This window comes from Etheostoma spectabile, chromosome 19 (genome assembly GCF_008692095.1).
Source record: "Etheostoma spectabile isolate EspeVRDwgs_2016 chromosome 19, UIUC_Espe_1.0, whole genome shotgun sequence".
Lineage (NCBI taxonomy): Eukaryota > Metazoa > Chordata > Actinopteri > Perciformes > Percidae > Etheostoma > Etheostoma spectabile.
Genome location: NC_045751.1, coordinates 2,379,863 through 2,404,555, shown reverse-complemented (window position 1 = coordinate 2,404,555; position 24,693 = coordinate 2,379,863). Strand labels below are relative to the sequence as shown.

The following is a 24,693-nucleotide window of genomic DNA, read 5'->3' as shown; positions in this document are numbered from 1 at the left end:
CACCCATCAGAAAGAGACATCATGGCTTTCAAACGAGCAAAGTGGCATTTAGTCAAGTCCACACCTCCACCCTTCACGTTGCACCCTTTCCTTCTCCTCCTCAAAAGCTACAGACACAGAAATGGGACATACTGAGGAAAGCTCATTGTGGGACTGGCTCTAGTAGCTGTAATTCTGCACCAAGGCTGGATTTTGGGAAAGAGACTTCAGATACAGTATTAGGGGACCACTAAAGTCTATATAAAAGAGACTTCAGATACAGTATTAGGGGACCACTAAGGTCTATATATAAGAGACTTCAAAGACAGTATTGGGGACCACTAAGGTCTATAAACAAGAGACTTCAGATACAGTATCAGGGGACCACTAAGGTCTATGTGAAAGAGACTTCAGACACAGTATTAGGGGACCACTAAGGTCTATATAAAAGAGACTTCAGATAGAAAATTCCATTGCACTCCATTATAGACAGAATACCAGCTGAGATCAGTAGCATTGTTTTTCTAACCAGGGCAGCAGTTTTTCAGATTACGTTATGTGCTTACATAATTACAAATGGCTTCTCCAATGCTTTCTCATTTAGTTATTTGCTGATAAAAGGTAGATATCACATTAAAGATCAGCCCCCCACTCAGATCAGCTGGTATTCTGTCTATAATGGACTGGTATGGACATTTGTAAGTGACCCAAAACTTTTGACCGACAGTGTATGAATAAAGTATGAAAAGTAAAATTACTCAAAAATACCCCAGGGAGTATTATGTACTATGCTATCCAATTATTAGACTACCATTAGCGCATTAATGTGCAACTACCATTTTGCAGTTGTTTTGGGGCAGTGTAGGGCTAATATTAACAACTCCATACTCTTTAGTCTATACCTTTTCTCCTAATCGTAGTGAAGTAGAAATACAGCATCAAATAGAATACTAAAGTAAAGTTAAAGTATTCTAAGTAAAATGTGTACTCTAGTAGAGTACTTAAGTACATGTACTTAATTACAATCCACCACTGTATGATTTAGGCTGTAGGTTTAAGTGAGTTGCCATTCAGAGTTAGAGTCAGAGCAAGCTGCCGAGTGCAGAAAGTAATACATAATACCAACGGTAAAAACTATAGTGATAGCGAATTTTTTTTCTTTTAATATTCATTTTAAAATTGTTTAAAAAGACTGTTTTTAAAAACAATTTGGTGGTTAAATTCGGCATGGAGGAACATGCATCCCAGTCAGCTGCTCCTCTAGCTGGCCATCAAGCGGCTGGACTGTGAAATGCAGCTTGGAGCGCAACATCCTTTCCTCCCTCTCTCTCCAGCCGTAGCCGGGAGCAGTGAGTGTGTATGTGTGTGTATGTGTGTATGTGTGTGTGTGTGTGTGTGTGTGTGTGTGTGTGTGTGTGTGTGTGTGTGTGTGTGTGTGTGTGTGTGCGCGCTGGTATAATCTGACAGCGATGGGGCTGCGTTTCCTAAGAAAAGCTCAGCTCTCTCAGTTTTCTGCCTGTCTTATTGCCGCTCTCATTGTCTTTGTCGACTGTGATAAAGAGAGCAGGTACCGTCTGTCCATTCCGCCAATTTAATACGAGTTGCCTTTTTGTTTGCTGCTCTTCACAGATGTTGTGTCAACACTTTTTGGGTGTTGGTGGTGGAGGTGGTGGTGGTGATGGTGGTGGTGGAGGGGGGGACTCCCGATTCTAATGGAATTTGTTGTGGCTGTTTTTGGTCTCTTCTCTCTTTCAGTTCAACCACGGGCCTGATTTTGGAATAAGAAAAGCATTGCTGTTTTCTGACTTTGAGAGAAGAAAGAAGGGACTCCTCTGGAATTTCCTAAGGAATGTATTCGGACAGCTCCGGTAAGTGGACATTTTGCCTGAGAAAAAAAAAAAAAAAAAATCTTCGGCATGCATTGATTTAGAATGCATTTAACCATACTGAGTTCATTTTTTTAAATGGAGAAATTAAACAAGCGTATCCTTGATTTTCCCATTCTTCTATTTTAATTACAGTTACCGGGGCTTTGCATTCTACCGCCTGGGTATATAGTAAGTAGCATAGACTTTTTCTTTCTAATTGTCAATTGCAGTAGTGAAAGCTGCTCTTCATGCTTTTATGTGTGGAATCAAGTGTCGGTTTGGTGTGTATACTCCGAGTTCTGTGTCGTGCCGTGATCGGTGTGCAGGGCGCACATTTCTGCATATCTTGGAGCTGCATTATGGATAACGTAGCGCGCAACGTGAAGCGGTCTGCTGCTCACACTCCAGATGGCGGCGGGGTATTTACGGATGCGTGGTCATCATTTATAACACATATACTGTGCTCAAACCACAGAGCCATCTTCGCTCCAAACGATAGTCTGCCCTTCTTTCAAATACAGAAGATGCCCAAGCGAGTACGCATGCACGCACGCAAACCATTTCTGGGCTATTCTGTGTGTTAGTTGTGGGACGTGCTGAGAAAGTTTCCTTCAACGTTTGGTCCTGGAAAACTGAGGCGGCTTGAATGGGTTGTCTTTGAACGTATGTGTGTGTGTGTGTGTGTGTGTGTGTGTGTGTGTGTGTGTGCGCGCGCGCGTGCGTGCGTGCACAAGTGCTCCTGACTCAGGTGATGTAGACGGTGGGTGGGCTGTGACTCACGCAGTTTAGCCATTTTGCTGCTGTTATCTGACAGGCTTTGATGTCAGATTTGACTGGTGATTGACAGTGGATTATACGCAGTGGTGTGTCAGCAGAGGCCCGGTGCCGCCCCCCCCCCCACTCCCCCAACCCGTCACTACCGGCTATATTTAGAAGTTACCAAATCCCGTGATTTATAAAAGCCCTTGCTTTCTCTGTGTTTAAGAGTATTGGTCAGACTACTATTGACAAGTGATTCATATTTATAGCCAATTAACCGTGATTGGCAGTCATACTCTGAAAGGCAGTATACTGAACTGAAAAGTTTGGGTGCCTCAGTGTTTTCTAGCAAGCAAAGGAGAAGCAAATGAGGGCAAGGACAGCTCACACAGCCAAGGAGATGTGTCTTCCCTGGCTAGAGCAGAGTGACAGAGGGCTAAGTGAGCATGACCATCGAGGAGAGGTAATAGCATTACGGTCTGCCAGTCATGAGGCAGTGCAAGAGATTGGCTGTTGCATTTCAAGAAGAAGTAAATGGGAAGCACACAAGGACAGGAAACTATGACATGAGGGCAGTTAACACCCAAGAACCGCCTTACTTGGCTCAATAGTAGCTAATTTTTTAGTGATGATATGGTCCTAATTGCTGGATAAGGCTGGATATAGAATTGCTTCACTAATGTGGCCCCAGACTGGCTAATCCTGTGCTTATAAGGCTCCATCTATCCATCCATCTATCTATCCATCTATACGTATGTGTTTCTTTCTTAAATTCACAAGGCACTAAGGAATATAGAAACACTGTGGACATCTTATAAAATCTGATCGCGTACCTATGGTAAACAATGAATACATACAAAAAAAATGAATGTGAAAATAAACAAGTCCAGCAGAACACTAGCAGGGAACAAATACACACCCTCTTCCATTTTTTAAAGTAGTATTGCTTGCACAGTAAATTGCAACATAAGGACATGCTGAAATACAGCAGTCCTTAAGGCTAGTTATCCCTGTGTGTGAAGACAGGTTTGAGCACAAAAGTGGATTAGAATCATTTGCTGTCAGGCAAGGATTAATCCCAGGTAAGAAGGCCCCTTGCCATCCTATAGCCAGCAGCGCTCCCGTTTTATAAACTGGCAACATTTAGCAATTTCCCCTTCGTCTTCCGTTTGAGTGATACTCCCAAAAGTACTCGCCAGGCCCGCATCAATCACTGCTGGATGGGATTTGAGCAACAGCTAGAAGTAGCGAGCGGGGGGGAGACAGGTCTGCTGTCTCACAGTTGCACAAGCTCCTCCACTGTGACCCCCCAGGTAGTTAGCCGCATTTCTGCAAATCACCCATTCTCCCATTAATTATGCTTTAATGCAGGTTGCTCTTGTGCAACACACACACACACACACACACACACACACACACACACACACACACACACACACACACACACACACACACACACACACACACACACCCTTTTAAGCTGTAATTGTGCTTTTTAAACCTCATCCTGGTGACATAATCAGGGCATGGCTGAGATGATGAGGGGCTGTCATAACAGCTGCTAATGAATTTATAGCTGTTTCCTTCTTTCTTTCTCAGGCTGTCTCACTGTACAGATACATGCTTGTCGAACGTTGCACAATGCATACAGTTTATCCTCGCTGAAAGTACAGTTACACTATTTGCCTACATATAACGATTTAAAAGGAATACAGTGTGAGAACAGAGCCAATATTTGCCCAATTCTCAGCAAAAAACAGCAAAAAAACGTGAAAGCAGTACACCTATAGAAGAGCAGCAGCTGTATTTTCCCTTTGTTTTTACTGTGAGGTACACCTTGATTGCAGTCCAAGGCTCGGTAAGCCGAGTAGCCGACTCCCGGGGGCCGCATTATAATGAGGATGCGCTGTCAGATAATAAGATACACCTGACGCAGGCATTTGCAGAAAATTTTGATTCATCCCAAAATAAAATATCTGTGCCTGCCAACATGAAAGCAGAAGGAAAAAAAATCCTGCTGTCACATTGCCTCTCCTCTCATGGTGGCAATGTTTTATTTATTTATCCACATATTAATTCATTTTGTGCTAGCTGATGCTTTAGCTGCCAAAGTTTCTCATCCCTTTCTCATCCCATGCAGCCAAGACTCCCTGGGCTGCACGGCACCAGAAACCATCTCATCGTGATACTGAGACAGTGCTATGTCAACGCATATCACTCATCAGAATGCTTAAACACGCACGTCACATAACTACAGTGGCTTGAGAAAGAGGAATAAAAAAACATCTTTTGGAAGTTGATCCTTATGCCTCAATTAAAAAAAAATTAGGAAAATCCAACCTTTTAAGGGCACCAATTTTCTTTGTGAATGAATAATTAGATTACATTAGATTAGATTCAACTTTATTGTCCTTACACATGTACAGGTACATTGCAACGAAATGCAGAATGAATAATGTATTAATGTACAATTGTATAAATGTTCTTCCTTAAAATACAGGAAGCATAATTATACACACCCCTATATTAAACTCCCATAGAGACAGGCAGATTTTTATTTTTAAAGGCCAGTTATTCCATAGATCAGGATCCCATGCATCCTGATAAAGTTCCCTTGGCCTTTGGAATTAAAATAGCCCCACCCCCCCACCCCACACCCACACACACACACACACACACACACACACACACACACACACACACACACACACACACACACACATCATCACATACCCTTCACCATACCTGGAGATTGGCACGGGGAACTTTCCATAAGATCATCTCTCAATGCATATCAAACCATCTATTAAGCTAACTGAAATAACACCACGCCTATCTCTAGGTATGATGAAGGGTATGTGATGAGGGGGGGACCTTTGTCAGGATGCATAGTATCCCAATAACTGGCCTTTAAAAATAAAAATGTACCTGCATCTATGGGAATTTAACATAGGGGTGTGTATACTTATGCCCCCTGAAGAACATTTATTCATTTACAATACTTTATTCATTTACAAAGAAAATTGGTGTCCTTAAAAGCTTGCTTTTCCTAAATTTTTTAAATTAAGGCATTAAGATCAATTTCCAAAAGATGTACTGTACATGTGGTCAATCATGTAATAGCACAGGTGTGTATTCTTCATCTTAACACAATGTGAGTTTCCTTTTCTGCATCCTTGATGACATGTTTGGAGATTTAGAAATTGGTGGATGCACGTTTAACTCATCAGCCATGTCATGCACATACTGTAAACAGCAAGCGGTGGATGATTAATTGAAGTCACCCAAACCCACACAATCGTATTGTGTCTTTTTCTTAGCTGTTGATTATAAAATGCTGCGTGTGATGAAACCCTCTCACCTGTGCCATTTATTTATCAGGCACTTGGCTCCAGTCATAAATCAGACTCTCATTAAGTTGTTAAACAACAACTTTTGCCTTCTGCAGGAGACATCAGTGCTATTAAGCCTGATCTATGGGATACAGGGGGAGGGTGAGCCATTGGAAGCAGTTTAGGTCAGGATGTAGTTGCTGCAGGAAACAAGCAAATAACACGGATGACATATACTTTTTGTCACCGAAAAAGATCAACACCACTACAAGTCTTTCTCTGGGTTAGCGTTGAGTCAACAGTAAGTCCTCATAAATGAATGCAAGTTAGTATCTTAACCCTCATGTTGTCCTCGGGGGAAACAGACCCATTTTCCTATATCAATGTTCTTCTTAACTACCCAAAATGACATGATTGATTCCACACAACCCTCTTTGGCAAGTACAAATCTCTATTTTAATCAATTTTGGGGTGTCTAATTCAAATTTATAGCATTTGAAGAAAAAAAATTGAAGTGGTTTTGAAATAGCATTGAGTAAAAGTTGACATATTCCAGTCTGTGATTATCCATCAACATCCATTCCTTTAATTTTAGTCAAAATCATTCCTAATTTCTGCTTTTCTAACTCAAACATTAGCTATAATTTCCTATAAATGAGGTTTATTGACCACAAATTCCAAAGATAACTGTAAAACTAAAGTTAATAAGTTAGTGTTAAGTAGTGTTGAAAACGTCAAAAAAGTGACAAACATTGAAAAAAAAGGGACAAAAATGTAAGAAAAAGTTAAAAACATTGATGAAACGCATCAATGAAAGTGTTCATTTTCAAGGGTTAATAGGTCAACAACAAAAATGTCAGTTTTCCAGTTCAATTTTAAATCGTGCCTATGCAACTTTTGCTAAACTGGGGCTCCAGGTGGCGGTTACGTGATTATGTGAAGCTATAGATAACATTAGGACAACTAGAAAGATGTATTGCAGTCAATGGACCGACTCCTTTTCGTTGCACAGCGATATCTAGCTAAAGTCTCTTAACATCCACAGACATTAGCCTCCAGAAGCTACTGGTCATACCCAACTGAGTGTCATTAAACTGTTAATTTGTAAAAAAAAAAAAGAAGAAAAAAAAAAAAAAAGGTTGTTTTTACCAACCATCACGTAGTCTGTGTTCTCTCTTTAACCCTTGTGTTGTCTTCCCGTTGACCTGCAACTTGGTGTTTTTTCTGTCAACATTTTTTTTTCTATGCTATTCTCTACATTTTTGAAATGTTCAAATTAATTTTATTTTTTTATTACGTTTTTATTTTTATTTTTTTACAATTGTTTTATCACCTTTGCCGATGTTTTTGATGGTGGGGTTTTTGGTCACTTTTTTCAGCCTTAAAAAAAATGTTCTTGTTGATTTATTTCTGCGTTTTTGTAGCTTTTTCCAACATTTGTCATTTTTTTTCTCAACGTCATTTTCTCATAGATTTTGACATAGAAAGTTTTTGTAAACGGGTCAAATTTGACCCGAGGACCAACAGGAGCGTTAAAAATGTATATTTAGATATCGAGATGAAACCAGAGAGAGTGGAATAGAGAGATCATAACCGTTTTCATAAAACGCATCTGAGGGAGAGCTAGACCTCAGCAGCTGTGATACTGTACAGCTCATGTCTGGCAGCCAATATGATGTCAGTTTGATCACATCACTTGATCTGAAGCTTATTGTCTCCTACAATGTTTCCTGGCCTTGCCTCCATCCCTGGTGAAGCAGTAAAGGAAATGCAGCACTGAGAAAGTGGCACAATATTTCAATGATTGGCAATTGTGTGGTTTAAATCCCAATCAACCTTCATGCAGTATTCAAAGCAACGCTGCAGGGCAAATGCAATAGTATTTGACCTATACAAACAAAATCCTCTAATATTTAAATATATCGCTATGACATTTGAATATATTATAGGATGTTGGGGTGTGCTGTGCCGTGCTGCGTGGACTGTAAATTAGCATGGACTGTTGCTGTGAAAATACCAGTATTGGGGATTTCATTAGTGCACTGCTTTTATTCATGCTAGGCTGTCTGGACCTTGAAGCCATGACAAAGTGACCAAAAATATGGCTGTGCTCTATAATACTCTATTATTCCCTGTCACCTAACTTCACTCTCACCACAGCAGGAGTTCTAACCCAGGCTCAGCGATGCATGATTTGAAATTCATCTCAGCGGCGGAGGTTTCCCTTCTCTGCTTGACTTACTGTATTGTTATCGCCTAAAGAAAACCTGTGTCCGTATTGCACGCTTGAACCCACAACAAAACAAAAACAATGTTGCGTTCTCTCCGCTCTAACATGACAGGATCTCACAGAAGTGATGGATGCTGAAAAAAAGACGAAAACAAGAGGAGAATGTTATGGATGTGCTGCCCTGAGTCAGAATCTCTACCTGAACTAATAGCTATGTACACTGGTCTGGACACAATATCACGAACATATGTACAGTCCACTACAATCCACTACATCAGCAACACTAACACATCTTTACATTTCTTATAAAGCTGAATTAAAAGCTATATGACTCCAAGAAATGTACATATTCAGTTGCTACGGTGCGGTTCTGTTCCATTGAACTGCAGTAGGCTGTCCAGACATTCACCGTGTCAGCTTCATCTCGTTCATGTTAGCATGATAGCTTCCTGGTGAGTTCTTTTGATGTCTTAGATACTGACTGTTTCCTAAAGAGCAAATGTCGACGTGATCTTACGTCCTGACCTATTTGTAAGCCACATGTCCTGCACCATGGTGTGGATTGGCTTTTGCTGTGGTGTTGCTCTGCTATCTGGCTACGATGAAAGATTCAAGAGGGCACCTGTATGCTGAGTGTCGGCATTATAGTCTACTGGGATCGAGAGTCAAAGAAGAAAACAGAAAGGAATAATGCTGGCAAGCTGGAGCCAGGGTACTCTGCACAGTTCGATGCTGCTGCTGCTTCTAACCAAAATGAACAAGAGAAATCAATTAGACCTACTCGGTTGCTATCCAAGGGACTTCCACCATGGGGAAGGGTAGACCGAATCAAACAAAAAAAATAGAAAGTAAAAGTGAACTCAAGTTTGTAGTATTCTTTGTCAGAGCAGCCGCCTCTGACCTTAAGATAACATTCATTCTCTCTTTCTTCATCCCAGGCATGCTTATTATTCCAGACACTTTCCCATCTCTTTTTTTTAACTTTGGGATGCAAAGGTGTCTCTCTTCCTGTCCTTTCAGCTCAGTAATGAGAAAAAAGGAAGGCTGGCAAAAGTGTTCCGCACAAGAACAGTTCGATGAAGCCTGAGCTTCGTTTTACCTGCGGATGCAGCAATCTCTGTTTTCCCAGCAGCTTTTAGATTCACACTATTATGATTATGTTCATACCTTAGAGCCGTTACAACCATCCTTTGGAGGTCACTGGGAAGATCTCTTTTCCACACCATAATGGGTACCAGCATTTTGGTTTTACTGCAAAGAAAAGAGCAAAGTTTTTTTTCAATTCAACTTTATTTACATTTATCTCAAAGTGTTTTTCATAAAAGAGCAGGTCTAGATCGTACTCTCTGATGTTATTTACAGAAAGCGAACAATTTCCACATTGGACTGTTAGTGTGTCATACAGTTTTAAAATTTGTATTCAAACAGAGTTTAGTTTTTAGAGAAGTAACCACCAACACATGCGCCTTTCTAACAGTTTCTCCCCAGTCAGTGGCACACCCGCTGAGAAGCCAGCTCTGGTCATCGGGAGCTCTATACAGAGGCCGCGTGTGTCCCAGGGGTCATAGGGGGCGATATAGAATCCCATCTAAAGCTGCTGGCTAAAGATACCCGTAAATACAGTATATCATACTTCATGTATGTGGTTATGACACTAAAGTCAATTTATGAAAAGACAATGCCGGTCACAGTAGTTTTCAGTGGAGCCCAACACTAAAACCAGTCGTATTTTTGAGGTGCTTTGGATGCTGGAAAACTCCCAATGTTAGATCAGTAGATTATAATAGAAAAGAAATCCCTCAAGAAAAAGAAAAAAAAATCCCTGATTCTTTATAGTGAATATGAGATAGTCCAACTGTTAGGATCAGTAAGGCTAATATCCACAGCATATCATTTATTAATAGTATTTTACAGCCAGCTAAAATAGTCTCACTGTACTTTTAAAATATATGCAGTACTTGAGTAAATGTAGAGATCCTCTGAATCCTGCTTCCAATAGACTTTTAAATTAAAAAAAATATTTTGCATAACTTGCAGCGATGATCGAAACACATTTGATGCTTTATGCATTTTTCATTGAATGGAGCCGAGCTCTGAACTGTAAATACTGAGAGGAGAATATGAGAGTGCATAGCATGGATTACACAGACCCAGAGGTCTCATGGTCTTTGATCAGACTGAAAGAGGACGCGTTTCGATCAAGCCCTACCTTGGACATTTAAATCAAACCCCTGACAGGCTCATCGGCTCTCAGGCTGGGGAGATACCTTGTAATCTCTACACATAGGAGAAAGTGGACACCCCTGGAAGTGTGCCACAATCTATTATACTGTACATTCTAAAAACCCTCCCCCTTTCCCTTGATCTAGCAATCTGTGATAGGTGAGTTATACTACGTAGTGGAAATTCAATTTGACCTGTTAAATTCTTACGATTGCATCAAGTCTGTCCCCAACCAGACCAGGAAGAATTAATGAACAGGAATCCATGACTTTCTTTTGTCGGATTAGCTATTTAGGGATCCATCTGCTATGATGGAAAACTGGCATGACCGGGATGTAAAAATAAAGTGCAGATTAAAATAAAATAAACATAATCATGTGCAGATAAGTAATGATAAAGGCACACGCTCAGGAAGTTGTGTTCCATCTATAATCCTGTGAGCAGTTAGCTCAGTCCCTTGACGGAGCCCACATGTAAACACAGCACCCCCACCTCCCACTCAGCCCTGCTGTAGGTTTGGCTGTGGGTGCTCGGCAGATCCCTCGGCATCGTGAGAGAATAACAATGAGGGTTTTGGGAGGGATCAGTTCCCCAGCACAGAGCCATACTGGGAAGGGTTTATGTAAGACCCTGGATTCCTGAGCTCTCTCTAACTTGAAGATGACAAACAAATGGTACCAAAGAGTAAAGACTTGCCAAACAGGGGCCACTACTACCCCCACTGCTTCATCCTGCCTTCACACACAAACACCCTCCTTCAGTTCATACACCAGCCTGGTTATGTGACATGGCGTGTGATACTAGGTCTCATGTGCATCCATTCAAGTTGATATATGTTTTCACACCATTCGGTTGGCTCTGCACCACTGTCGCCCTGTTTGAAGCCGTCCCCTTCCCTTATCCTCCTCTTCCTCCCTTTGTTTTTCCCTTCATATGTTCCAATGAAAGAAGGCTGGGAACTGTCAAAATCTATCCTTTTTTCTGTCTGCCTTGTCAACTTTATTTTTCCACGGGCTGCCACAGAAATTCAGCCCTGACACCCCCAGTGGTTCTCAAAATGTCAAAACAGGTAGAATCTTGAAGGGTTGTCGTTTTTGTTTTGATGATACACTTTATACGTTATATTAAGCATTTTTTTTCTGTACCGTTTAACATCACGATGCAGTGTTTCTAACGGCGTGATTCACGTCGTAGCTAGAATGCGGCTTGTTGACGATCTTAAAGGCGCCCTGCCACACGGATTTCATGACTTTGTGGTAATGTCTGAAGTCCTACCATGGACTCTGTAACTTGGTAACCATGTTTCAAGATATTCTAGCGTGGTATAGAAAGCCTGCAGGAATACTCAGCTCCATTTGGGCCAGTTCTCATTCAAATTCAACGAGCTAAGCTGCTTGCCTCTGATTGGCTAACAGCTAGCCAATGAGAGCCTGGCTATCGGCATCCTTTACCCAGCGCAACTGGGAGAGCTCATGATTAGTAATGAGCTCAGACAACATGACGTCAGGCTGACCAGCTGTTGTAATTGGTCTGATTTATCTTCTTATTTCTTTTCAGTGGCTAGAGCTGACAGAGGAGGTGGCAATTCATTTTCACATTCACCACATAACACAAACACATATGGACCTAACATATTTCAAAAAATGCAAGTAAAAATGGTTTTATGTGGCAGGGCATCTTTAACTGCCTGTCATTAACTATCAAGGCTTTAAAAATACAGCAACGTCTACTTAACCCAAAATCAAGCATGGAAATAAAAACTATTATAGCGATCATGCAGTCAGAGCCTGCTCCATAGTGTTTAGAGCCTGGACCACTCAAAAGTGCCAACTCATGTTTAGGCTAACTGCAACAAAATAGGAATCATCTACTACTGATGAGGTGAGGCACACACTCCCTGGGTACCAGGCATATTATTTAGACATTAACATGTCTGGCACTCTGTGTGTGCTGTCTATATTCTGCAACAGAAAGCAACATGTCTGTACCGTTTTAATCTGCTACTTCGGGACTTTATTGGTTGAAAACAAAATCAAGAGTGGTAGATACTTCTGCTGCTTCAGTACTGAGAAGATCACGTCAAGTCAAGAGATGCTGTTGAAAGTTGATTTTAAGAATATCTCAGATGATGGAGAAGACATAACAAAAGAACTGACATGAAGGAAAGGGTAGCCTCTCAATCATTTCCCCAGACACTATGAGGAAGACATATTGTACACAGTGTCTACATGCAAGAGTCCAGAGCAACGGCTCCCTGTATTCCTGCATAGCACAGAAATACACAATAGATAACATTAGGATCCATTGAGTTGGGAGTAAGGGGAAAATCGATGTAAGGTGAAAATTAAATTTGGCTGAAAGAGCCTTTAGGCAAAGTGCATTTTGGAAACACATCTTTTAGTTTCCCCTGGGCGTCTGATATGGGCAGGCAGGAGATGGACGGTGGATCTTACCATCGTGGAAAAAGGCAGAGGTATGCTCCGAGGGAAAAGGAAAACACCTCATCTCACTCCTAATGCGCCTCCCCTTTGATTGTCTAATTCGGTTAGGGCCTTGCGTCTGTTATTGGATCATATCAAAGGTCAGAGGCGTCCTGTAGACAAATCAATCTCCCCGTCTGAGGAGGCGCAGAGGAAGCATGGATGGAGGGAGAGCCTATCCATCTAGTGGTCCCAGAATGAAGGTGGGGGAGAAGTGGGGGCAAGAAAAATAATGGCATCTGCTTCTCGGAGAGAGGTGGGCGAGGGAAGGGAGATTGAACTGTTGACTTGGGGAATACAATATGCTTGATGAGTGAGAAAGAGTTTACATTATTGCTGGCAAGATAGGAGCAATTCTTAGTGAAGACCTGACATATTATCAACTACCTGACAGGCTAGTCACTGATCTATCTATCTATCTATCTATCTATCTATCTATCTATCTCTCGATATAGATCTATATATCCCTCTATATACAGTATATCTCTCTCTCTCTCTCTATATATATTTCTCTCTCTCTCTCTATCTCTCTCTCTCTCTCTCTATATATATATATATATATATATATATATATATATATATATATATATATATATACTATCTCTCTCTCTATACAAATATAATTATTTATATATCTTTCTCTATATCTATCTATATATATATATACTATCTTCTCTCTCTCTCTATATGTCTCTATATTTCCTCTCTCTCTCTCTCTATATATATATATATATCTAAATTTATCTCTCATATCTATCTATTTATCTCTCTATCAATATATCTGTCTATCATATATTTCTCTCTCTCTCTCTATATCTATAAGCTTTCTCTCTCTCTCTAATATATATATATATATATCCACATATATCGCTTTCTCTCTCTCTCTCTCTATATATATATCTATAAATTTATCTCTCTTATCTATCTATTTATCTCTCTATCATATATCTGTCTATCAATATATTTCTCTCTCTTCTCTATATCTATATCCTTTCCTCCTCTCTCTATTATATATAATATATATACGCTTTCCTCCTCTCTCTCTCTCTCCCCTCTCTCTCTCTCCTCTCTAGACACACACACACACACACACACACACACACACACACACACACACACACACACACACACACACACACACACACACACACACACACACACACAACACACACACATCACCACACACACACACACACACACACACACACATACTGTATATATAAATAATTAAATAAAACAATCCTGTGCTTTTGTTCCAAAAAAAAAATACCTGTTTGGTGGCAGGAGTCAAAATACTTGAAAGATATTCTATAATTCAATGTTGACATTTTCATGTCTCTCTGGTGGTCACCACTGCCTGACACCATTAGTTCTGTGTTCTAATAGGTGTGAAGATAACCCAGTGGTTGCTCCTCATGCATGCGTGACTTCCCACATTTAATTCCTTCCAAAAAGTAGACCTAGAAAGAGTGTCAAATATTTTTCAAATGAAAGGAATGTTAGTGTTTTATGTATTTTTAGCCAAATTAATATATTTGGGTCTTGGACTTTTGGCAACGCAACTTAAAAGGTGCCCAATGAAGTTTCTGTTAATATTTGTGAGTCCCGGATGCCTAACAAACACAATAAATGCATAACTTCCTAGAACTTCCTCCTAAAACACTTAAAAAATATGATGTACAAGAAGACTTGCTAGCAGTGTTTCTTGCTGGCGCATTGCTGTGTTTCTTGCCACATCATCGCCACCTGTAGGTCAGTGGAATTGTGTAAAACCATTGGCAGGAGTGTGTTTCTCATCACCCGTTTGCTTGTGTGTGTGTGTGCATGAGAAGAAACAAAACGGTGGGAGCCACTCACCACAGCAATGCTAGTGGTCACAAATTCCACAGGGCACATTTTAATGAGTGGTTTGACATGGCCGATGCATTGACATATACAACGTGTTGCGTCCTTCAGAGTGGAATAAGCTGCAGCCTATGAGATGCAGTAGAATCAGTCAGTTTATTCATGATCAAGGCACTTACTCTACACAGTTTATGTAAATGACAGTTGCAAGTTTTTCTAAGGATTCAATCAAGCAATCTGAAGTTGTCACTTTGCGCTCTGGGAAAATAGTGATTGGCTTTTGTTACTGACATTCAATTTGTCACTTATTTGTTTTCTGATATCATAGACTAAATGATTCATCAACAAAGCTTGTCAGAGTAATTGGTAATGAAAATAATCACTAGTCGAAGCCCCGGTCCCGATGGGGAGGGATGTGCTGCCTTTAGGGAGGTCCATTAAAGGTTGTTTATGAGAAACACTGCTGTGGTGAAACCACTATTTATCATTCCTCTCATTCCTCGTCACAGTGAATATTTTTAACCAATACGCCAGGCCTCATAGAATGCCCATTAACAAATAGTCATAATTAAAGCAACGGTGCATAAACACAGCAGTGGTGGGCAGCAGTGGGCAAAGTTTGAAGGTGAGTATAAATCATCCACAGTTTAATGCCAGCAAGATGTTTAATTTGGTATCCCTGAGTGTGTAATTAGTTCAATTAGCTTCAATCGTGCAGAGAGAAACAGAGTGGACCCAGGTTGCCCTCTGGTCTCCATGCATTAAAAGGCAAAAGGGCATTCTCTCATGTAAGATTAAAACTCACTGTGTAATAAATAACTCACCCGAGCCTTTCCCTGCAGACACCATTGCGACGGTTCAGTGTGAGATAATGTTTGCTCAAGCAACTCTCAATGAGATTCAGCGCTCCGGTGACACCATTACTCTAAGCTCATTGCCTAGTCAGGTTGGGTGGTGGGTCCGGCGTGGCTCAGAAAGTCCAAACGCAAAAAGGCGCCAGAAGAGAGAGCACCTCTTGAGACACATTACATGTACATGGAAAAACAAATATGCTTGCACTGTACCTCTGCTAAGAGACAGGCGGGTTATTATGGGGGTTTTTTCTTTTCCTTTTCACGCTCTCGCCCATCATGTCATGCATCCAGGACAAGACGCTCGGCTGGCAGCCCGAGCAGGTGGACGACAAGGCGGCTTACACATTTTTGCTAATTGCGAGCAGTCAGTGAAACGTATCTGAAATGAAGACGATGGCACAAGCTCGCAGAGGAAGTCAAAGCAGCCGAGGCCGAGCCAAAGTGTCTTTAAATGGATTACACCAGTGTGTCATTGCGATTACACGCTCCTCGCAGGGACTGCGACAAGATGAATTGTATTTTATGGCTTTACAGCAGATCTTTTTTCTTTCTTTTCTCCTCCAACTTGAATGCATTTTTCTCCCCTCTACTTTGTAACGTGGTCTGAATGTGGGATTGTTTTTTGCCTTTCAACTACCTTACAAACATTTCATCTGCTACTTTCCCTTAAGGGGACAGTTTCTGTTTATCTCAGAATGAGAACAATATATGCGTGTATATTTTCATGCGTTGTAAATGATTTTGCAGACTTTTTGGGTTTGTGTTGTATGACTGAAACAACCTTGCCTTCAGATTGCATCGTACATCATGGCATTTTAAAACAAAATACATATAAACACAAATCACTTTTTTTCTATATCTATATATATTTTTATCTATATATAGTTAATATCAGCGCTTAAGGAGTGTCCTCCAATCCCAACTTCCTAACAAGATAGAAAAGGAGAGAGAGAGAGAGAGACATTATGTCTGTCCGGATAGGGCTGGAGAACTCTGAACTCTGGCATGACCCAGGAGAACATGACATTAATCTTACTTGTGAATACATGTGACTAATCAGCATTACCATAATAAAGTTACCCTCCTTGAAACCAGTAACTTTGAATTGCACCGCCTTTCTACTCCCTCTAGTTCTGTGATGATGTGTCTTAGTAAGACTTGTTGAGGCACACTGTTTTCAGTCAGTGTGACGTGGGGGCGTATTACATCTGGTACTGTACTGGTGGAAATAACCCTGAGCACAGGCACAGGCAAAAACTGTAAGACTTGGATGTCTGAATGAAGCTACCGGAGACAAAGCTGTGAAGTTGTAAGATACGCTATGCTCCATGGTCTACAAACGGTGTTGGGAATGTGCAGGAATAGAATAGAAGAACATGGTGATTGAATTACTTTTTCTCCATCTCTGTGTTTATCTTTCATTATGAAGCATTTCTTCTATTGCAAAAGATGAAAATTCACCAGTCACTACAACCATCAGTATCTTGGTTTGTCTGTTTGTAGCAATGAAGATAGATAGATAGATAGATAGATAGATAGATAGATAGATAGATAGATAGATAGATAGATAGATAGATAGATAGATATTGATCCCAATAAAATGGGAAATTACAGGAACTTCCTGTTAAGCAATTTCCAACTGTACACATAGGCCTAAACATACAAGAGTATATGTATGGATTAGGGCTAACACACACACACACACACACACACACACACACACACACACACACACACACACACACACACACACACACACACACACACACACACACACACTTTCTAGTCTGCTTAGCCTAGTTCTACACTATGTTAGGCTACAACTGACATTGTTCTGTTCATTTGTGGTGCCTCCGCTAGTTTTCTTGAGTGACAAGCTAACCGGGAACCTCAGAACAGTTGTCATGGCAACGGCAATGTAAGGCAGTAGCATTTTACCAAATCTCAAACACCTTAATCATTCACCATGATTTCTTTTACATTGCTTCTTCAGCATAGCTCTAGTTTACTGAATGTTGCGTTAAAGGTCACAATAGCCTTGTTTAGGCAATAGGACATATAAATAGACCATTTTTAGAAAATGGAATATATTTTGAATAAAAATTGGCAGCCCTAATGGATATGTCTCTTGCATTTAAAAAGTGGTGGCACTTCATGCTGTAAGAATGCCTTGCAAAGATGTAATTGAATACATCAATGTTAACGACACCTGGATAGTCCTGTTATTATTTGCCATTGGGTAGGTTACAATCTTCCACTTGGCTACCCACAGGTGTGTTTCACCTCGTGCTTCACACACACACATCTGCCTGTGCTGCCCTCGGCACTGAAACAATCCCTCCGTCTCTCCTCCTCGAGTGCCTACAGGACTTCATGCCCCTACTGGGTTTCATATCAGAGAACACACTTACTCTTCACGCTAATCATAGCACTAGCATCGATGAAATTCCATCAACGTCTTTACAATGACCATTGTGCGCTCTTATTGAGTGCCATACAAATTAGCCTCTGCGCTGTTAGCCAGTGGGACAATGTATTCTGCTGGCCTTATCCCATCGTGCCTTGGCCTACTATTAATCTTGAGGACTGTATGGGATAAATTAATGCACCGAGGGATTTGTCAAGCAGTGGATATGGATTACATTGTCTAACAATATATTTGAATTGGTCTCTGAATGTAATTTCTGTGGAATTCAGCTGATAAGAAACTGCTGTAACAAACCACATTAGAATTGCCCTTGTCAGTGTGTTGTGCATGGCAAATGAAGCAGTGCTCCCATAATCCTGTTCATCTACAAGAGGTCTACATCTTTGATTGAATTTCATATGTACGGTAGGGATTTGCTGGCAAGTGATTGCCATTTTTCCTAAGGTGTCCTATGCAGATTCCTGACTCTCACCTTCTAGCTCTGTTTAACCATAATCTGTCCACACTATAAGGATAGGAGGCCATGACGAATGTAACATCCAGAGGAACTTCTCCCTCTCCCAATCAAACAGACAACCCACAGGGATGTCTAGACTGTGGCTGCTCTTTGGCATCCTCTCACTTTTTCTAGTGCATTACATCCGATTACCGTGTCATCTCCTAATGCTCCCTGTGCTGTAAAATCATCGCATTTTTTATCTGATCGCCACTGAAAGTGATATTTTTTCCGGCTAGTAATTGATGTTCTCAAATGAGTTGTTTAGCGTCACACATTGAATCCTACAAACTGGGAGTGTTTCCTACTGCTTGTGCATTCCAAGCATCTGCACAGTTGATGCAATTTTAAAACAGCCGCGGGCTGGACAATCCGCACCCCTGGCAAACAACGCTCACACCTCAGCAGTTATTTAGTTTAGTTTTTGGATAATTTTTTGGGGGGATTATGCCTTTTGTTATGCCTCTTTTACCCATGGTAGCACAGCCAGGATGACTGCTTGCAGCTCATTGTGCTTTCTGGCTAGCATGTGTGCGCTACCAGCTATGATGATTTCAATCCAAGGAAAATGAGAATATAAATTAGCATTCAGCTCAAGGTGCTACACTCGTGGTGGAGCATCCCACTAGCATCCGCATTTAAACTTGCATAATAATAATGTGTAGTAATGATTCACCAGCGACTCTTCCCCGTCCTTTGCGCGCCACCTGTGCTCCCTCAGAAACAACCTATCTGCTCAAACATAAGAAAAACAAGTGGTGTCATGGCATAGGGGGGCAAAAAAGGTCCAACATTTAAGGTTAAGCATGCTACCCGCCCCCACTGAGCCAATACATTTTTTATAAACTGTCCCCAGAGGGGCATAAACATTACAAGTTCATAAACCTTAAAAGAGACAGCCAGACATGTGTGGGGTGGGGTGGGGTGGGGGTCCATTTCGGGGTCCTCACAACATGTTATCTTGCATCAAGCACGCACAGACACCTGCTGTGCTTGAACTTACAGGGAGGGGGCAGCTCTTGCTCCATATACTGTAGCAGCTGTAAGCAAGACAGCGTCACTGTGTTTATCAGCGCTTAGAGCTGACCCCGCCATCCATTTGGCCTTAGTTTATGATTACCATAAATGCCTACGTAAAAATATGGAGTGGAGATGAGGGCCTCCGCTTCCATTAGTGGCCTCTTTTTACTGGAAGGGCCAAGTGTGTCCCCTGGGTAAGGCCAAAACTCTCACTGTCCTCTACAGTCTGTCAAATAGACTGTGTAATCTGGGCTAAGTGGACGGCTGCACTGATAGTGATGCTCATAAAATGATTATTCATAGAGAATACACTGAGTGTGTGTTAGAGAGGTAATATGGGGGGCAGGAGCGTTTCCACACGAAGAGATCATCCTTGAAAAATTAAAGCTCCATCAGTGAAAAACAGTTGTTTTTAGCCAAATACTTAAATATCCTCCCGACAGTCAGAATTTTAAGCTGCAAAATGCTGATAGTAAATTGATTTGTAGAGATGAGGGGTGCTTTAATTGATTGCCTTCGGACAGACAGGCATAAAACCACATGGATGTTGTTCATGTTATGTAACCGTCCACTATGATCTACCGTATAAGACAAACAAAGCCAAATAACTTCACTTATATACACAAACATTGCATAACGTTTTTTCCCCAAAGGATATTAAATGAGGAACTAAAGAAGGTAATAACATGAATTCAGAAAGCTGTCAGCTATAGGCACATGGTCCATTGTAATCCATCCCTCATAGATTTGTCAGGTCATTTAATCATTTGGGAGTCCAACTCAGTTTTAATATCACCAATTGAAATGACCAGAAATGTCCAGGCGGTGCAGTGGGTTGTAAGGTCTTGCTGAGACAGTACATTGAATAAAATTGCCTCGTCTTATTCAGGGATTTGAGTTTCAGTTTGATCTCATCCTGTTTGTTTAGAGAGAGCAACTTTTCTAGAGATAAATCGCAGAGAGAAAGAAATATATGGAAATTCAAACACTAATTCAATAGTTGCACTGCATACAAATTTGCAACGGGCTAAAAATACATTCAAACAACCAGTACAGAAACCACTGTGATTAGCATTGACTGAGCACAAAAGCGCATTTGCCTTTTCTTGAAGTAAAGAGATTAAAATGTGAAAGCAACTCCCATAGGAACTCAGGGAAACGCAGCAAAATAATATATGCAGGAAGGGGGGAGGGTATCTATTATGAGCATGGCGGCAAGAGATCAATGTTGCCTGTTATTCCCAGTGACATTCTAAAACTAATATACTCATTAGCGTTAATGCCAATGTGATATAAATTGAACGGGCTTTATTTTTAAAAGTCCTGCTACTGTCTGTACTGGGTAAAGAGTGGTATTCTATGAGCTGAATCTGTCATCTTTGCTTGGGCGTCAGTCGCTAACAGCGGGGCGAAATTGGATAGCGATTGTGAAAATTGTAGAGGGAATTGAGCTATATAGCACACCTTAAAAATACCTTTATTTTGTGCTGCTGTGTCCTCACTTTGAATTACCGGGAGAACATGTCACCACTTTACCTTCACCATACTGGGTTTTTTAGTTAGTGCCAAATCTGAAGATCAACACATTTTTTTACACAAAAAACTCTTGACCATTGCCTGTCTACCTATGGGTGTTTTGTATGCTGGAATGTGTCTCTTACACAATAAAGTATGCTAAGAATGGTTATCTACCCGAGTAAAAGTCTTTAAAAAAACTTTTCCTTTAAGGACATCTCAGTGGCCGTAAGCTATAAACAGTATTAGTAACTTATAGTCTGATTTGATGCTCTTACTTTTGGTATCAAACAAAATTGCTTGATTGTGTTTGATATATTTCATGTGCAAACCTAATTTTCACTTACAAAAGAATCTGCTATTTGAAAAGGATTACTTGCAGAATGTTGCCATCAATATGTTTTTTCCACCCTGTGATCACACAACCAATTGTTTATTGTTGAACTACCAATCATGAAAAACACAATATGTGGTCCAAAAATAATTTGTGTTAGGAGGGAGAGAAAAAAAAGAAGAAAAAAAAAAGAACAGCTGGGAGGAGAAACAGCTAAGCTGCTGAGGCTGGAAAGTTTCTCACAGCTGCTGCTGGCTAACAGCAACAACAAAGCCAGGAGCTGGGATAAAAAAAATTAGAAATAATAATAAAATAAAAAAGTGGCAGATAGAGCTGACTGCTAATGACTGAATGCAATTTCCTGCATTTTTGAGGTATTTGTAATATAACGATTGCATGATTAGTGACTATCTGTCAGCATGGTGGCCAGTTCTGCACATCACGACAAACTGATGAGATTTACTGTACAGTTTCTTGGCAAAATGTCTAATGAGTTGCCTTCTTCTACACTAAGCTTGACATTTTGTGACCCTCTATTAATGTAATAGACATTCAAAGATAATTAGGCTTGTAATTAGAAATGAGGCACAGATAAGAGCAAGGCAAAGTTTTAGCCAAAAGTGGGATGTCAGACCGCACTTATACTGAATAATCATTATACTCAAGCACATACTCAATACTGAATGTTCACAGTAGCACACACAGTAACACTGTATCAATGCATTTTCACCCCAACTTGTCTTTGTATTCAGGCAGACCCTTGCTTTGAGAATCCTCCCCTAACAGAACGAGTGACCACTCAGACCTGAACTTTGCAGCTCTGTGTTTTGCCGACCCAAACAAATAGTCTACAGTCACACCTTTCGACAGAAAAAAGCATGTCACTGAATTCTTCAGTCGGTTCAGTTACACAGTGCCGGCTTACAGATCGATATAAGCCTGCCAATGACAATGTCTGTGCTAATGCCTCAGCCCGCTGCTGCATTCTCCTTCACAAAGCCATTTTGGCAACCCCTCCCTCTAATTACATATGCATTCTTTGTTTTCTCTCTGTCCATTCCCTGCAACAAGCTTATGACAAGGGCTAAAACGCTTTCGTTCCCTCATTTCCAATGAACAGATGAAATATTAATTTAGTTAAGCCGAGAATGCCAACTTGGAGTCCTAAGTGTGTGCTAATACTGAAATGAGGGGTTGTGTAATTATGTACTTCCTGCTGCATCACATTCATGTGCTTGTGTCTGACTGATAGCATTAGCAGCCAACTAGTACCGGGCCTTGCGCAGATAGACGCGAAAAGAGGCTGGAGGAGGGAGGTAGACGAAATTAAGAACAAAAGAAAGATGGAAGACGCATGAGGGGGCGACGAAAAGGAAACAGAGACGTGACAAGAAAGCGGAAGGAATATATTTCTGTGGGTATGAATTATTCAGACATTTCTAAGAAGCAACCACATTATCGGTGCTGTTGTGCTCTTGCATCTTCAGTTTGACTTCTCTTTCGATTTTCCACTCCAATTGCTATGTGACTAAATCTGTCATGGACTAGTTATGTTACATGACCCCACACCACCCAAAAAAAGAGAAATTAATGCAAAGGTCTCTTTAGAAATCCAATGGAAGCAAGTTGTCACTCTAACAGCTTTGTAAAAATCTCGTCTTTTTGTTCTGTGACAGCGCCTGAAAAACATTTTTAATGTTGTTAGTCTAGTCCAGTGATTGGACACACACACACACACACACACACACACACACACACACACACACACACACACACCTTTTTCATGATACAAGCTAATCAAATAATAACAAGCTTAATATTTTCACATTTTAGTTTTGTGTTTTGTATTTTATTATTCAAACCCAGACAGTTCATACATTTGCAATACCGCAAACAGTAGGGAACAAGGTAAAGAAAAATCACTCTGCCACAAAGCCTTCAGCTCTCCACTTTTGCATCCAGCAGGCTTTGTGTTCGCCGCGTCAGCTGTGAGCCTGTGTTTGTCTAACAGAGCTGTGCCAGCCAGCACTGAGGCATTCTATGTTAGAGGAGGTATTTTGCGTGCTTCCACACGTGTTTGCACATGCTCACTGAAATTGAATTTATTTGGAATTAAAGTTGTTGAAATAAATTAAATTTCCATTGACTTTAAAGGCTCATAAGTCTTTAATGCAAATATAATTAAATAAAAAGTAAATAATATAGTATGCACTGCATATTTTCCAACTAATGGACATATTGTAAGTACGAGTTACACACTCTCAGCAGGAGGAGTTTTGGTGGGCTTTAATAATGGCCAATCACTTCAGCTCCTGTCTTTGCCTTTAAAGATGCAGACAGTTTCCTAATGGGCTGTGAAGAGAGTCCAGGCCGGCTTGAGATGAAAGCGATCTCGTCACAGGGCTCATATATGCACAATTGAAACAATATATTAATTAATTAGCGCATTGACAGAGAACCAGTTGGATGGAAATGCAAAACAGTTCCTTGTTCAAGCTTTTCAACCGAGAGGTTCTCCTTTGCTCTGATGTAAGTTAACTGATGATGTTTGGGTGAGACTGTTGGACAAAACGGGCATTGTGAAGATGTCCCATAGGACTCAAATATGTGAGGGAGAAAATAATCCGTAGATTATTGAAACTAATGTTTAGTTAGCCCAACAGTAAAGCGGCTCAAACGTTATAATATACTCCAAATATGTTTACAAGATAGTGATAATTGTGCATTTAGGCCACAACTATAGTAACATGTAGTGCAATACAATGTGTACATTTACATGCTTAAATTAAAGCACAGTGAACCACCAGATCCTCATTTTGACACTCCAGGATCTGGGTGTCTCAGGCTCTGCGCTCTTTTTTCTCACATCTTACCTGAAAAATCAAACTTAAAGGGTAACTTGGAGAGGATCTACCTCAGAACCATTCCCACTCATAACTGGGGTTCCTCAGGGATCATTCCAGGGTCCCTTCCTCTTCTCTCTGTACACCAACTCTCTCGGGTCTGCCATTCACCCGCACGGCTTCTCTTATCACAGCTACGCAGATGACACCCAACTAATTCTCTCCTTTCCAATGTCTGGATGCTTGTCATGCTTATTTTCAGGTTTATACTTGTATTTTGGGTTTCTACTTTACAACACATTTTTCTCATACTGTCTGAAATGCTCAGTTTTAGCGCTTGTCTCTTTAAGCCCCTCCTAAAAAAAGCCCAGTCTGCTTTGATTGGGGGTCTTCCACATCTGCGCTCTTGGAGTTTCTGCACCATCATTGCAGCAGGGGAAAAACTGTAATGGCACTGTAGCGCCACTTTCTCTCTCTCTCTCTCTCT

The 24,693-nt window shown here is 40.8% G+C and overlaps 1 protein-coding gene across 43 annotated transcripts in view; it reads left to right on the top strand.

The window, feature by feature from the left end:
• The first annotated feature begins 1,352 nt into the window (after positions 1 to 1,352).
• The window catches only part of LOC116669415 (receptor-type tyrosine-protein phosphatase delta), a 370,303-nt gene continuing 346,962 nt past the window's right edge, over positions 1,353 to 24,693 (top strand). For all 43 annotated transcript variants that reach the window (XM_032499288.1, XM_032499284.1, XM_032499283.1 and 40 more), the window contains exons 1-3: positions 1,353 to 1,546; positions 1,735 to 1,847; positions 2,001 to 2,036. The gene's annotated coding sequence lies outside the window, so the exon portion shown is untranslated. The remainder of the gene's footprint in view (positions 1,547 to 1,734; positions 1,848 to 2,000; positions 2,037 to 24,693) is intronic.